The 15119-nt window shown below is 47.8% G+C and overlaps 1 protein-coding gene across 1 annotated transcript in view; it reads left to right on the top strand.

Annotated features, from left to right (window-relative positions):
• LOC119445713 (tigger transposable element-derived protein 4-like) overlaps positions 1–8660 on the top strand; it is a 342546-nt gene extending 333886 nt beyond the window's left edge. Inside the window, exon 2 of the mRNA XM_049663546.1 lies at positions 8644–8660. The gene's annotated coding sequence lies outside the window, so the exon portion shown is untranslated. The remainder of the gene's footprint in view (positions 1–8643) is intronic.
• The last annotated feature ends 6459 nt before the right edge of the window (positions 8661–15119 follow it).

Below are 15119 nucleotides of genomic sequence, written 5' to 3' on the forward strand. Positions count from 1 at the left end.
GGGTCACCCATGTCATCATGATGATGATGATGATAGTAGCCTTTATCATTTACCGAAATTCACCGTTTCTGCTCAGGATAAACCCGCGTTTTATACGGCTAGATCAACACCTGTAGCCCGCCGTGGTGGCTTAGTCAGTTCAGGCGTTGCTCTGCTGAGCACGAGATCGCATCCCGGCCGCGGCGGCCGCATTTCGATGTAGGCGAAATGCAAAAACGCCAGTGTGCTTGCGTTGTAGTGCACGTTAAAGAACCCCAGGTGGTCAAAGTTAATCCGAAGTCTTCCACTACGGCGTGCTTCATAATCAGAACTGGTTTTGGCACATAAAACCCCAGAAAGAGGAAGAAGCCCTATAGCGAAGCCAGGTATCGGTTTCTCCGAGCTTATAGGAAAAGGACGTTACCCAATACAGCCATGTGCTTGGCGGCTGTGCCTGATAATACAGGTTGTTCAAAACTAAGCTTTATTGCTTTCTTAAAATTAGGCACTGGGAGGCACGCGAAGACCGCCTGTGCAAATAAGTTATGTGGCCAGGGGGGCACAAAGTGAGATGATAATTATCGCTGTGAGCAGCCCAATTAACTAAAATTGAACAGTTATTTTTGTCGACTGCAGTAAGTGGGTATGTTTGTATAGAAAACTTAGAGGCAGTCGTGTTTCTACACGGTATCAGTCGGAAGAATTATCCTAGCGTGTTCGTGCTCCGAGATATCCGACTCCAAATTTCTATTGTACTGCGCAGATTTATCGACTCGACGCGAGAGCGGTTTATGCTTTGCGTTGCTGTGGAAGGGAGGCATTTTGAACATTTTTAGGGCATTGACATCTTGATGGGTGAAGTGTTGTCATGAGATTTGTGCATGACAACACCAAAGTTAAAGCGGCAGTATGAAATATTCGTTAGCATAGCTAAAAAAGGTTTCTGCTGTTGATGGTGCAGTTGTTGCTTTTGATATCAATAAAACTTACAATACTAGGAAATCAGCAGTCACTTTATTTGCGTAGCCCAAACAAGGACCATGCCCGGTCGTCTAGTCACCATTACGCGCGCGCACTGCCCTCCGGCTTCTCCGCTCGCGCCATTATCTCGGCATGGCAGCTGCCGCCATCTTTACAGGCTGCGCGGTCGCGTGTTACGACAGCGGTTACGGGTTCTTCAATTTTTTTTTATTTCGCCAGCCGTGAGGGAAAGGGGGGCAGTTATTATTTTTGCCAATGCCTCCGCCGCGTTGTCAGACTAAACGCTGCACCCAACAGCCGCGTCACATCAGGGAGGAGCTTTGCGCCGATCCTCACTTTCTTGCATGCGTAATCATGCGAACGACAATTAAAATTTGGAGTTGGATATCTCGGAGCATAGACATGCTAGAAGAATTCTTCCAAGTGAAACTGTGCAGAAACACGACTGCCTCAAACTTTTGAATACAAACATACACACTTACTGCAGTCAATAAAAAGTTAATTATTCAATTTTAGTTAATTCGGTTGCTAACAGCGATAATTATCTCACTTTGTGTCCTCCTGGCCACAAAACTTATTTGCGCAGGTGGTCTTCACGTGCCTCCCAGTGCCTAATTTTAAGAAAACCATAAAGCTTAATTTTGAACACCCGGTATATCAGCCTGTATTGTTTCTTAAAATAAAATTTGGGATGGTCTGTCGCAGGTTCGTTATCCATGCGTAACCACGGGTCCGTCTTTGGAGTTCTGTTGGGACACCTTAATTTCCTAAAGAAGATTCTTTGTGTTCGGCTGAGACACCTTCGTTTCAACGCGGCAACCACTACGCTGGTTGTTTACGATATGCGAATCACCGCGTATGAAGACTCACGACGCCACCTACAAGAAGAACGATGTGGCGTAGTAGCCGTGAGCGCGAGCCAGCGTCTTCATGTTTTGTTTCCCACGCGACGTCATCCTTTTACACAAGGCGCGCATCTGCTCCCGTTTCTCTAACCACGCGACGCCATCCTACGCCCGCGCGCTGGCGTTGGCCGCTGACGTCACGCTCCCCCACTTCGCAGCCGCTGCTCGAGGCTTCGCCCCGCTCCGCGAGAATGCCCACTCAGACAAACGGATCCGGTGGGCTTGAGCCTCCTATGCTTAATGTACGACAATAAAAAATGTCACAGTTTCGCCCTAAGGGCGAAGCAATGAATGCGATAGCAACACAGCAATGTCATACGAAGTAAGGTGAGCGGCTTTGGTAGCAATATGAATTGTAGTAAACATGAGCTGATTAAGTAGCAGGTTTGCTGCGGCGTAAGTAGACCGACATGAAGAGAGACTCGACGACCACGAGAAGGCGCGTGTGAAACGGTGGTGTTGATGAGAAGCGCTTCCCGTGGGCAGCGCGTGCGAAGGGACACACCTGTAGCGCTGCACTGCCGATCCGGGCAGCATTGCATGTGGTGCGTGCGTTGGAAAATGTGGCCCGACTATTACTAACTGAATGAACAAGCGTAGTGTGAGCGCGCACAAACAAACATGAATAGATCACACTAAATGACTGCAGACAACGACTGTCAAAACGCTGGCAGCAAGCCCATACGCCGCAGCGGGCGAAGGTACGTGCGGTCTATCGCTTCAACGGAAACTGAGCGGCGAATGCCGTGTGGAGATAAGAGACGGTGCGAGCGAGCGACGAGCGCGGTTGTTGGCAGAGAAGTGCGCCCCCCCCCCCTTGCTCCCTCCGGCGATGGCTTCCTGCTTCCTTGCTTGCGCGTGGGAGATTGAGTGCGTTCGCTCTCCGTGACAGCGCGCGTCCCCGCACGCTTCCTCTCGGGCATACGGCGCGCGGCGAAGATTTTATCTATAGGGAACCTCACGGCGACGGCGACGGCGACGACGACGGCGACGGCGACGGCAGAAATCCGGTTCAAGTGTCCATATAATTGCTATCGCAATAAAATGCGAAGTTACAATGAAAAACTTGTAGCGTACGAACGGTACTGTGCTCGTACTGGATATTGTCAACGTGTAACTGTGATCACAATGAGTGCTACAGTTTTTAAAAAAAGTTGCCTATGCGTAGTTCTTAGTTTAGCTGTTAGTTGTTATTATTTATATATGAACACTTCAGCCAGAGATCTCTTTCATTAAGCAGGTTGGTCGCGGAACCGATGACAGCAAATGAGGCAACCGATGACACCCCAATGCAGAACTAAGTTGATCAGGCGCGAAGGCGCTCGCGCGGACATCGGCGTGCTTGGCAAAAGTCTGTCCCCTCGTTCATTCGACGTCACCGATGGGACGAGTAAGGCACGGCCGGCGCCAGGAGGTCCAAAGTGTTCATGAGAAAAATTACCTACGGCAACTTCGCGACACCACACCCCTACGGAGTACAACTAAGCTTGTGAGCGAGCTACCTTTAATTCTACATGGCTGATACCACTGGTACTCACGAAAAATAATTTTGAAAAATGCTGGTGGCCATATTTATTTTGGCAGGGCCATCCCCCTATCAGCGAGGGGGTGATACAGAAATCTGAGGGGGGGGGGGGGTCAGGACATCGGGACATCCCCCCCTGGATCCGCGCCTGCCCTGTTTGATAAAAAGGCTATTGTGATATGAACAAACAGTTCATATTGTTGAAACACATTGATGAGCTGCATGAAATCCAGTACACAGAGGGGCTACATTTGGCAAACAAACTTAGTCAAGCACATATTACCTGGAAAAACCAGCCCATGAAAGTCTCATTGTTGGCTCAAACGTTTAGTCAATCTGTAGCAGATGCTCTTAGCAACTGCAGAGCTCAAAAAAATTCAAAATTTTCAAATTCCTTGCAAACAGAAGAGTCATCAGACATGTCAACAACGCATTTGACATTTTAAATTGAAGACATCTAAGACAAGAAGAATAGAAAGGACCGCTGTGCCCTGAAAATGTGGCTCCTGTCACTGCGTATGTCAAAGAACTTATGGCCTACTTTTGCTCGCTTAGGGACTCTGCAGCTGGTAAACTAATGACAGGGACCAACCAAAAGACAGGCTTCATTCGCTTTGTGGTGTGCTTAGACAACCGTCTATACAACCACTTGGTTACAGAAAATGGCCTATTGGCATATCTTCCGACTTCCAAGCTCAGTCAGGACCACCTTGAGTTACTTTTTTGCTGCAATAAAATCATTTGGGGGCTGCAGTGACAACCCAACAGCCAAGCAGTTTGTAGCAGCATTAAAGCGTTTGATAGTTCGTAATGAGGTCAAGGACATTGATGGCGGAAATTGCTTTCTATTGGAACACATCGAAATTCTCTTTGTACGCTCCTCTGAAAAAACCATACTCCATCGATGCAATTAACCTCACTGCCCCTCAGAGAAGCCCTGCAGCCAGTGAACCACTCAAAGAAGCAATTTTACAGGATCATGGTTACTCTGCTGACCTAGGCAGGGTGTCTGAGCTTGGGTGCCTGCGGCTCGCAGTACTGGAACAATTGCTACACAAGTTTTCTCGTGGGTGAATTAGGTTCATGATGGCCCACACAATTAATTCCTTTATCCATCAACTTCAGCTGTCCCACCAGGTTTTATGTTAAGGTATTTGTTTTTTGAGTTACTTTGTATAGTGCATATATTGTTTAAGAGCGTTGTATGCAGATGTCAAACTTTTATAGAGAGAAAATGTGATACCTTATTTTAAAATCTGCAAGTACCTGTTTGTTGTCTTGCTGAATGCTGTAGCTTGAATCACCTGCATACAAATTATGCTTAAACAATTGTTCTGTTCAGCTCAAGCTAAACAGTGTGGACAATGACGGTAGGTTAGCTGGCCTACCTTTCACTAGAGCAAACTGTGTGATGACATGGACATGCTGTGAATTCTCTCAATGTATTATGTGTGAGCTAGGTATACGCTTCACGAATGACAATGTTTTTTTAATGTTTATCCTGTATGTCCTTTACCTGACCTTTGTGGAAATTTGCCACTGCCACCTGGAATACCGTTGGTGTTACTATTTTTGAATAATTTAATGTGCTCACTCTGTTCACTTGCTTTACAATAGCCTTTTATGATGCCAGATTCACTGTAACTACAAACATTTGGTGTATACCACTCAATGAGTGTTTTAAATGCCGTGAAATATTCATTCATTTGAGGTTCACAATGTAATAGAGCCGTCGCGTCCTAATTTTGCGGTGTGTTGGCTCAGCTTCGACGGTGCTAATTTTTTTTTTGTAGGTATGTGATACAACATAAGCTTTGTTGAACATTTTACTTGCAGCAAAATGCATTGTATTTTAATGTTGACATACTTACTTTGTGGGTCTGACCTCACATCAATTGTTTCAACTTTGACTTTGTGAACTACCACTCTTTTTTAAATTTCTGCATATGTATTGCTTACTTTTCTGACAAGCACAATCACCGAAGCCTTTCGATGTTTGTGAGGACAGCGCAGATATAAATATTATACAATTATAGCCCTGTATTTAAGGCGTTGCATACAAGGCATTGTAAGCAAAACTGCAGCTACATTCAAGGACAGCTGATCCCATTGACCAGTTTTATTAAAGGTATCAATACTACGTGTGATATAGTTTACTTTGTATAACATTATTATACAAATGCCCTGTGGCATACAAGTATGCGAATACTGATACCGAAGAGCAGTGGCACAATAAGTTTTCCTACTTGCTGTTTATAATTTTCTTTTGCGTATTATCTTTGCAATGTACTTCATTTAAATTATAAATGTGGCTTCCTTCTGTATTTGTGTGAAATCTTCTGGCTTCTATAGGTGCAATAAACACTGAATAAAGAATGAAACAATTGCTGTTGTCATAAAAATGAGCTTTCCATAGTACAAGTACACCAGCAACACAATGAATCCACAAGTGCAAATGAATGCTGCCATTTTTACCCTGCCGCTATGTATTCAGTTTCCATGCCGTTTCACACTAGCAGAGGAAGAAGGGTCCCCCTGGCAGTGTTTGATTCTAGGACATAAGTATGCTGTGGGGCTATACTCGCATTCGGAATCAGCTGAATAAACTCTAGATAATGCACAAATTCCGTCCATTTGCTTTATTATATAACGAAAATGGATCCCCGAGGTGCGTCTCAACAGCGTCGTCACACCACACAATCTTGCAAAATAGTACACGTAAATCTGAATAAACAGCGATCACTTCGGCGTTTAGAATGCAGGCTAATGCTATTTATTTCTCTCAAAATGAAACACGCCCACCAGAGCCCTTTATTAAGTGAAAATGCGACAAAAAAGTGTCCTTCAAAACATCTCGTTTCTTCCTATGTGCAAGACAGCGTGACAAAAATTATTTCTCTCAAAATAGAACAAGCACACCAGCCTTTTATTAAGCGAAAATACGACAAAAAGAAGTGTGTCTTTCTAGGTGCAAGACAGCGGGACGAAAAATTAGCAAGATAATCCGCACCACAGCTTAAGGTGCACAACGGCTGATTTGACGAAACTTGAGAACGTAGGAAAAATAGACCACACTCGGGCGTCTGGACGGGTTTCGAGCGCAAGTGACGCCTTGAAAATTTTCTGTCTTCATGAGTCAGACGCCCCAGTCTTGCTCCACGTTTCAAGGCATCGCATTTGAAGCGAAGAACGACGCGCGCAGTAGCAGAAAACCACCACCCGCATACGGGCCTCCAAGCCTGTGACGGCAGGCGCCACTAAAAGTTACCACGTACCAAACAATCACGAATGTTCCGGCAACCTTGTGGGCCTATTCCGCCCCAAAAGGCACCGAGCACGGGGCCCCTGAGAGAGGCTTCAGAAGAGGTTGGCTTGCCGAGGCTAGCGGAATCACGTGACGCTCCCTCCTAGTATTTTTTACCTCCATGGGTCTGACCAACCGCTCGCGGCGCTGGTGGCACTGCAGTATTAAAGCCCCTTTATATAAAAAGTTGCGACACTCTCCTCCTCCGCCTTCCGTCCTCTTCGTTTCTCCTCTCTTTCGCGCTCCTTTTTCGACCGTTGCGCCGGCTACACCGCTTGAAACACGTGCACTTGTTTATCTTTCGCCGCTGATCATATTCGACGATCGCCGACTGTGTTCGCCGCTATCGTGGTGCTCCTCGCCAGTCGGTAGACGCTTCTCGGGCGAAAATGGCGATGGAGCGTGATCGTAAACAAACGCAGCCAGCGCCCGGCGGCGCGACGGTCCACGTGATGCCATTAGGCCATTACCGACGCGGCGTCGACCTCGGACAGGGTGTGCGAGGAGGCGGCGGCATTCTTCAAAGCCTGACGCTACTTTTTATATATAGGGGTTTTATGCAGTATAGCTTGGCCGCAGGGCCCGGTGGGAGTGTCCGCTCTTTATCTATACGTTTCTTTATGCTTGCATTGCCTTAAGGCACTAATCAACACAGTACAGCTGTATTTTATCTGCTTTCTGCAGCAGGTATCTTTCCCAAATATTAAAGTTATTGAAGATCGTACGGCATACCTTTACAATTTCCTAAGCGTTTTTTACAATAACCAAGCACGCTTCACCGTAGTGCTGTTTCAGCGACCTGAAATTCCTCGACTAAGCAAAAAAATTGTGCGTTAAAAGAATTACAATGAAACGATGCATTGAAAAGAAGTGGGCGGGCCTTCTTTCTTTCAGGGTCATCGTGGCCAGCGCTGCCATCGAAATAGTTGGAACAAGTCTCTACAGAAACTGCGACCAAAGTGGAGAACACTACAAACACAGTACATAAGCCGGTCTCAGCCAACGACGAGGTGGAACTTGTCAATCTTCTGAAGATGCTTGTCAACATCATCAGATCTCTAATCGCCGGTCGTCAGACACCAGCAGCATCAGCAGCAGAGCAAGTTTTGCAGGCACTCGTTCCAGTTCTCGACGGTCTTCACTAGACGTTTTACCGGAAACAATCTTATCAGTTGTCAGCAGCCTCGCCCCTTTGTGCTGCAATAGAATGTCAGGTCTCTGCGGCCGCGGCACGCTATAATATGTGGCCCGTAAAACGAGCAATCGCAGGGAATTGTGGGGCGCGCCGTATGCTAGCAGCTTCCGGTTCGACGGACGACGCAGCGGCATCGGCGGCATGCCCGGCGCACGTGTTTTTCTACGCGGTTTCAACTGTCAGTCGTGCGAAGCTTTCCGTCCGCTTTGTCGACCAGCAATGTAGTACCATTCATGCAGCTGATTTCTAGGTTTCAGCTCACTCTGGGCAGGACGATGACGAACCAAGAAAGGCAAGGATACGCTTTTAATCATAAAGGAACTCTGGTTTTCGTCTCGGCGGCTTTCTTTGTTTCTGCCAGGTTAAGCTCTACGACATATGCCGTTGCTTGGACACACCGTCACTGACTGCTCTGCCTGCGGGTAAGTCAGACAGGTGAAAAGTTTAGCGTTATCCGATAATTTATCAAGCGTATAGAAGCAGTACTTAGAAAATCGGGTGCTAAGGCGGTGGCTACAGCGGTGTATGCTGCTCTGTGATATAGTAGCTAAAAACCGATATCGTCGGTATAACGGCGCAGCTAGCGCTGAAAATGATAACTTTGCGCGCTGTCAACGGCATTTCTCGGTCGGAACTCTAGGTTCACTTGAAGTGGTACGTAGTTACACGTTCTCGCTTTTTTGTCAACAATGGCCTCATCGCCGTCATATTACGGTTGCACATTATCTCTATGTGTGCTGAAGGAGCTAAGGAGGGCTAGTTGGTTACGAGTATTATGTATGTATCTCGCTGTGTTCCGCTTAAATTCGCGCCGTAAAACCTCGTTTCATAATACCTCTATGTGTGCATGCGAGTACTGAAATAGTTCTGGTTGCCTCTGTCAATGTTTGAGAAAGAAATTTATTGCGGAATCATTCCGTGTCGGCCCACAGCTAAACGCCGCCTGATAAGTGGCACTGTACGTTCATTTTGTTTTTCTTCAGGGACGGTCTCTGCCTTGTTACAGTTTTGGAATGGCAGCCATTCCTCTGATGCTTGTGCACAGCTGTCTCAACAAGGGTTGCTGCAAGGCAGTAGTTACATGCGTTCACCTTTAACGCTTGAATTTGAGCAGCCAACGGCTGAACAGCCGACGATGGTTTTTCTAGGCACCTGCAACCGGGTAATCTTCGAGTGGGTCAAAGCCGGATTGCAAGTGCAAGTGGTTCAGTCAGCTAAGGCGTTGCGCTGCTGAGCACGAGCTCGCGGGATCGAATCCCGGCCACGGGGGCCGCATTTCGATGTAGGCGCAATGCGAAAACACCCGTGTGCTTGCGTTGTAGTTCATGTTAAAGAACCCCAGTTGGTCAAAATTAATCCGGAGCCCTCCACTACGGCGTTCCTCATAATCAGAACTGGTTTTGGCACGTAAACCCCCAGAAAAAAGGACAGACTGCAAGCGTATCAATGGAATACAATGGCGAAGTGGTGGCGGTGGCTGCGCTGACTCGAACCGGAAACGGCTAGCAGACGGCGCATCCCACAATCCATCGCTATTTTACGGGTCACGTATTCTTCGACTCATCTCTATGTCATTCGCAGCGAATGATATTACGTGTCAATACCATTTTTGTTGCTTCTACAGGGGCATAGTGAATGACATTCACAGGTAATGGCATTTGCCCATTGAATGAGTTTCCCGAACTCATGCACGTGCGACTTGTGTAATCTCGATAACAGGGGCTTGGCAAAAAAATTACAAAATGGATAAGTTAAAACGAAATGTAAGATATTTTCAAATAACCTTCCAATGTTTACCATTGCATGGCTAACAATATAGCGAAAATTTGTAGAACTAGAAGCACGATTTTTTTAAGCTTTCGTTATCATAGCAGCCTGCCGATAAACACCGGCATGAATTGCGAATGCCATTTTGTTTACCCGTGTAGAGTGGGAACGCAAGACCACAATGACATTTGATAGGTATGTCTTTTACTGCAAATCACATTACATGTGCCGCGTGACAGGGGTGAAAGACGAATATCGACTGCCGGCTTCCTGGGTGTCCACAGTAACACTAGATGCGCGGAACCAACTTGTGGCTCTTTTCAATGTGTGGAAGCGGCGCCTACGCGCAATGCTTCCAAAGCATCACTGTAATATCCCGATGAAAAGAAACGCCAACAGCGGAGCGCATCGCCGAAGCATAACTGAAGGTATAGTGCGCGCCGACCTATAGAGCAGACTATAGTGTCGGTCCGCTAGTGCGAAGAAACGTGTCCAACTCCGATATGCTTTGGCTGTCGCTAGGCGAATCTGTGCTTTCAGTCGGCTGGCGCTATGGCACCGCGTGTGAGTTCCGAGTGTCAGACATGCCTGGGAGATGACTTACCTTGTCAATATCGCAGTATAGGGGGTGCATCATCGCACAGCGCGATCAAGCTGGACGCGCGCGCCTGTCAATGTTGATGACTGGTCGGCGCGCACTATACCTTCACTTATGCTGAAGTTTATACAGCTGGCCTACACGTTCTTGAGATACCTCACTACTTGAGTGCTTAGTGTCTCGGTGTGGTGCATCGTTTGTGTTAAGAGGAGATTTTAATAGCCACCATTCGCGATGGTGTAGCCGTCCCCGAGACAATGGTGGGGCAGAGATTAATGAGCTTATTATCAAGAATGATCTGCCAGTACTGAATGACGGTTCACCTGCATTTATAGGTAGAGGAAAGGAGCATTCCACTATAGACCTTGCGATTTCAACCACAGATGTGTGCTTAGCTTGATCATGCGAAGCTGACCCGAGGGGCTCAGATCACCTGCTCATTTGGTTAACGCCAACATATACTGCGGGCCGGCAGACTGCCAATGACAACGACAAACTGGGACAACTTCCGTCAGCTCATCTCAGAGAAACCATCTCAAGACAGTCTGTTCAAAATGGTGAGTGAGTGTTTACGAGAAGCTACACTACAACGACGACGGAGTATCGGCAAACCAAAACCCGATCTTGAGCTTTTGCGGCTCCGCGCATGTGGACGCCGCGCTTGTAGGTGGGCCCAGAGCTCTAAACGACGCACCGACTGCACTCTGTATCACCGCATTGAGGCGGCCATACGGCGGCGTACAAAACAGCTTCGTTGCAAGAGCTGGGCCACCATATGTAGTTCGCTGCACACTGGAAGTGGTGTTGGAAGTGCATGGCGCATACTGAAGGCTCTCCGCACTCCTGAAATCTGCAAGAGCCCTACAGCTACATTGTGCATAGCGGCTGGTCAGTCACCAAAGTATTATCGGCGGCATTTGCAGACCTTTTCGTCTGTCCTATGTTCATTGACACCACAAATGGCGACCTTCCTTCTTTGACAAATCAGGGCACCATAACTGCTTACTACGGTCCAGCTTGCCAGATTGACGAGGGAGACTTCACTCTTGAGGAGCTGCGACACGCATTCAGCCTCTCCAAACTCCGCAGTGCCACAGGGGAAGACGGCGTGACGTATCGAGCATTACGGAACATTCATAAGAGTTTCCATGACAGTATACTGGACGAGTATAATGAAGCATGCAAAACTAGTATAATCCCTGCTGATTGGAAATCGTCCGTTGTCAAACCAATGTAAAGCCCCGGCGCCCTGCAAGACAAATCAAGTCCCACCGGCCAATATCCCTAACCTCCAATGTCATCAAGTTAATGGAACGAATGGTTCTGTTTCGCCTAGGGGACAGAATAGTGAAGCTGAATTTTTCCCTGATGTGATGAGTGGTTTTCGTCGTCGCCTTTGAGCTCTGGACAGCATTTTGGACTTTGTTTCAGCGCTTAATTGGCTAAAGGAAAAAAGCAATCCGCCTACATGCTCTTCCTAGACATACATCAAGCTTTCGACTCGGTTCCGCATAAAGCCTGCGGAAGCCAAAACCCTCGCGATTGCTGCCGCCGCGGTGCAGAAAGCTCTTTCGAGCGGCACTGGCGGCGAGTGCGGCGAGGTTCGAACAAGTTGAAATTTCATCGCGGTGGCAGCGCGGCAGCACCGCTTCCGAACCGATGACGGGCCGCCTCGCCACGTGACCCGTGGAGGACTAGTTCGGCAAAGCGTGCGCGTAGGACGATGTTTATTTACTTGCTACAAGTAGTACGGGCAACATGCCTAGAGTGCTTTTCAACAAATTGCTAATCGGTGAGGTTTCTAAACGGTCGGTGCTGTGGAATGTGAGAGACAACTTCCGCAATAGGACGTCTAAGGAGTCCCTTCGGGAAGAAGTGAGGGACGCCTTGCTAAAACACTATGGCACACGTAAGCAAAAACTCCAGTTGTATTGGACTCCTAGATTGTCAGTGTTGTTATTTTTTTTAATACGGCAGTATCCCGTACTGCATGACGGTGCTTGTGTTAAAACTACTTTTTCTCGCCAGTCTAGCGAAACGTTCGAGCTTGTCGGAAACTCGATGTTTGTCGCCGCGCAGACCGCATGTATGTATTCTCCCGGTTTACGCACACATCGCACGCTTCTTGGATTTTTTTTTTCTTTATGGCGCGCAGTTGCTCTGCGCGTTCGAGTTGTACAAGTATTGTTTTAGTTACGCAGCCGTGTTCTATGTCGCGTTTCAAACCGCGATTAGGGCCGTTCATGTCGCTCTTAACTCTTTCCGTACCGCGCCCATTGGACATCATTGGCCCGCTACGATGATTTGAAAGCCGACTTTCTAGACCTTCCGCGCCATTCACGACTCCATCGAACGTGAACTAGGAGAAACTAAATTTTAGTTTTCTAAGCAGTTCGCTTTTTTTCTGCCAGGCGGTGCTTTTTAAACGCGCTCCGCAGTTTCGCGATTGTCAAAGCAGAACGAAAAACCTCCGGGCTCCGAAAGTGGCGTAAGCGCTTCGGGAGATCGCAAATATCGCGATTCCGCTGCCTCTGCGGCTGACCTTATCGATATAACGAATAGCAGCGAGTCAGAGGACGTTCGTCAGGCTCTAAGTCTGAAAGCGCCAACGACGCAAACCAGCTCAGGAACATCGGCGACCGTAGCCCAGCACGCCCAACTGTAGTGCTTGCAGTGAAAATTTTGTAGCGGAATACCTGGTCGATTAAAATTTAGATTTTTTCGAAAATAGTGCCTCTTAGACGGTAATACATTTTGTATATCTCATAATTTTTGCAACATCTTTTTCTTAGTAGATACAAGCATGTTTTTGCGAACTTTGTTCAATTTTAACACACTATCTTGATTTTAGCAATTTATACCTTTTCAGCACATACATCTATTTAATATATCTTTAATCGTGCGAAAAGTGCATTCATTATACTTTTTATTTACGTATTACATAAAATATTGAGTGCAATAGTTCCTTCGGGATGATGATGATGATGAAATAAACTCTAATTTTCGAGACAGTGTTCCCGAGCGTTTGAGCTGTGGATCACTCTAGGTGGGAGGGTCCCTCATTCCAGGAATCCTCTGGCCACGATAGCATCCCGGGCTCTGGCGACAAGACGTCGTTGTTCGTCCAGGGCCGGGGTGGAGATCTTCGCCTCCCACGTCTCGGAGAGGAGGTTCACGTCTTCGGACGTTGCATGCTTGGTAACGGCGTGTTCGAGGCGCCACGGCAATCAAGTAGCAAATGAGCCAGAGTGTCTGGCACGGCGCAGATCGGGCAGTTGTAGGTGTGTAGTGTCGGGTGGATGCGATGCATGAGGATCCCATGGGTGTACGTATTGTTCTGCAGTCTTCGGAATGCAGTGCTTTCCGCTTTGGTCAATTTTGGATGAGGTGGCGGGTACACCCTGCGTCCCAGTCGGTAGTGTTGGAAGATGGCGTTATACGTGGGGGGTATTGTCTCCACTTCCGCTGCGTGACCAGGCGGTCGGGGGTCTCGCGAGGCGACTAGAGAGGCCCGGTTGACGTGATCGCGGGCCGCGGCGGGTGCCGCTTCATTTCCCTCGAGCCCCTCGTGCCCTGGTACCCACGTGACGCAAGTGTAAGGGAGCGGAGTGCTTCTTTTCTGCAGAATTTTGACTGCTTCCACCGATATTCGGCCTCTCGTGTAATTGCGTACTGCGGATTGGCAGTCCGTGAAGACTGCGACCGCGTTCGTGCTCGTGGTGGTGGCGAGGGCGCTCGCCGCTTCTTCCGCTGTAACCGAGTTCCGCACCCTGACTGTGGCGGATGCCAGCTCTTTGCCTCTCGAGTCCACCACACTCAGGGAGTCAGGGCGTAAGCGGTTTTTCCCGGGTATTTGGACGCATCTGGAAAAAATTTTAAAAAACCTGCCGTAACTTACAAAGGGAAAGAGCTAAGTTATTTTAGTAGTGTGCACACAGATTGGCATTTTCCGCATGTTCATGCAAATCTTTGACCCTTATATCGGCTCAAAACTCTTTATTCCTTATTTTCATTAACATCATGTGACATGCTGGTCGCCACTTCAGTGACCAAAGAAGAAATCCAAACAAGGTGGGAAAATCTGAAAGATACATTTAGAAAGAAAATTAAAGATGATGGAGACACCAAGAATAATCGAGCAGCAGCTGCTAGCAAATCAACTTGGCCATATATGCAGCAGCTAGAGTTCCCCAGGGACGCTGTTGAAACGAGACGGTAAGCAACGAGTAATGCGGAAACGAGTTGACACTTAATTCAAATTCTACGCAGGAGCTTCTGCAACCTTGAACCAACTGATCTCTCACTTGGTCGCACAGATATGCTCCCGGACAGCTCAGCGGCTAATGGGAACTTGGTGTCCGACAGTGGTCCAGCTGCTTACGGCAGCCCAGAGCAAAACAGTCAAACGGATCCCGATTCTTGTTAGGACATCCTCGAAGTACTGTTTCAAACCCCGGGCTGTGGAGATGGAAATGAAGCGGGGCCCATGACGGCAACCCCGAGCAGAAGCGGTGTTCTGTCATCAATAGGGAAATAAACGACAAAGAAGGCGCCGCGAACAGGATGAGACAGACAGGCAGCTGCAATCCTTGGGGAATGCCATTGCTGCTCACAGGCCGATAGATGCTTCAAGTCACTTTTTGTTGTCACTCAGACCACAAATTGAAGCAACTCCCGCGCACATGCAGATGCATTTAAAGAGAGAGCTGCTGAACATTTGTGAGCAGTACAGCCAAGGGAAATGGGAAACCCAGTGGACCTGGCTGTGCACCCATCATGAGAAGAATAAAGCATATTCCCTGTACATGTTTAGTTCCCTATGTCGCACTTGCTTCTTGCACCACACACACACACAGTTGGCACAG

Source organism: Dermacentor silvarum, chromosome 3 (assembly GCF_013339745.2).
Source record: "Dermacentor silvarum isolate Dsil-2018 chromosome 3, BIME_Dsil_1.4, whole genome shotgun sequence".
NCBI classification, from domain to species: domain Eukaryota; kingdom Metazoa; phylum Arthropoda; class Arachnida; order Ixodida; family Ixodidae; genus Dermacentor; species Dermacentor silvarum.